Below are 1,212 nucleotides of genomic sequence, written 5' to 3' on the forward strand. Positions count from 1 at the left end.
TTAATTATAATCTATTAATTCATCTGTCTAATAATGTCTAAAAATGTATAATAATTATGTCCATCAAGCTCTAACAGACTATCCCAATTTTAAAAAAAAAACAAAAAAAACAATAGGGTTATCCCTTCAGAAGCACAGATGTGTGTCACTTTAAAAGTATGGTTCACCCAAAAATGAAAATTCTATCATAATTCACCCAGGTTGTTCTAAACCTGCAAGTTCTTTCTTCAGTTGAATACAAAAGAGCATACTTTGAAGAATGTGGGTAACTAAACAGCTGCTGGTCCACCGTAGAGAAACTATTCAAACACGCAGATCTTTCTGCAAACGTTAGTTTGTATGTGACTTCATTTATTAACGCCAAAACGATTATGAAGTTTCTCTTCACTTTTAATTACACTGTAAATTAGACGAGTGACGCGCGCGACGCTCCAGTTATAATCAACATAACAGCTCTTCGTTAATGAGAACACGACCGTCTGGCCGATTGACCTCTAGTCGTCTCACCGTATTTGTTGGGTTCTCTGCTGTACCGGAGGATGGGCACCGATCCCCGCCGCTCCTCACCGGCACCGGCGTCAAACACAGAGTCTCCGTCCGGTGCGTCTCCAAACGCGCTCTCGCCGGCGTGCGCCACCGGCACGACCAGAAACCTCTCGCTCATGTTGGTCGTCCGTGGGTCGGACCTGTCCGGTGTCTGATAAACTTCAGTGATCAGACGGTTTACATCCGTGATTCATCGCCGCTAATCTGACAGTGTGTGAGCGCGCGCGCTGCGAGGAGTGAATGTGCAGAACGCGCTGCGCTCATTGGCTGAGAGATGAACGGGGCTTCATATAAATAACAGATCCATGCGCTACTAGATCAGAGTTTGTGTCTGATGTGCTACAGTTCCATCAATGAAGCCTAACTAGAATTACTCCCTTTAATGTTTAAGTATTTAAAAAGTTGAATTGTGCTATTACTAACTTAAGGAAATCAAGAAATGAAAAGTGTTAAACCATTTTTCAACAGAAAAACATTTTTTAATGTTAATAACTCCCTATTATTTTTGTTCTAAAGCATTGTTTATTTTATTTTAATGAATATTTATTTATGTAAATATAATAATAATGTATGTTTTATAGAGAAAGCCATTTCAAGATCAAGGAATTCAAGAAATAAAATAAATAATGTTAAACCACTGTTTACAAAAAAAAAAAATATATATAT

This window comes from Sinocyclocheilus grahami, unplaced genomic scaffold (genome assembly GCF_001515645.1).
Source record: "Sinocyclocheilus grahami isolate Dianchi unplaced genomic scaffold, SAMN03320097.WGS_v1.1 scaffold5939.1, whole genome shotgun sequence".
NCBI classification, from domain to species: Eukaryota; Metazoa; Chordata; class Actinopteri; order Cypriniformes; family Cyprinidae; genus Sinocyclocheilus; species Sinocyclocheilus grahami.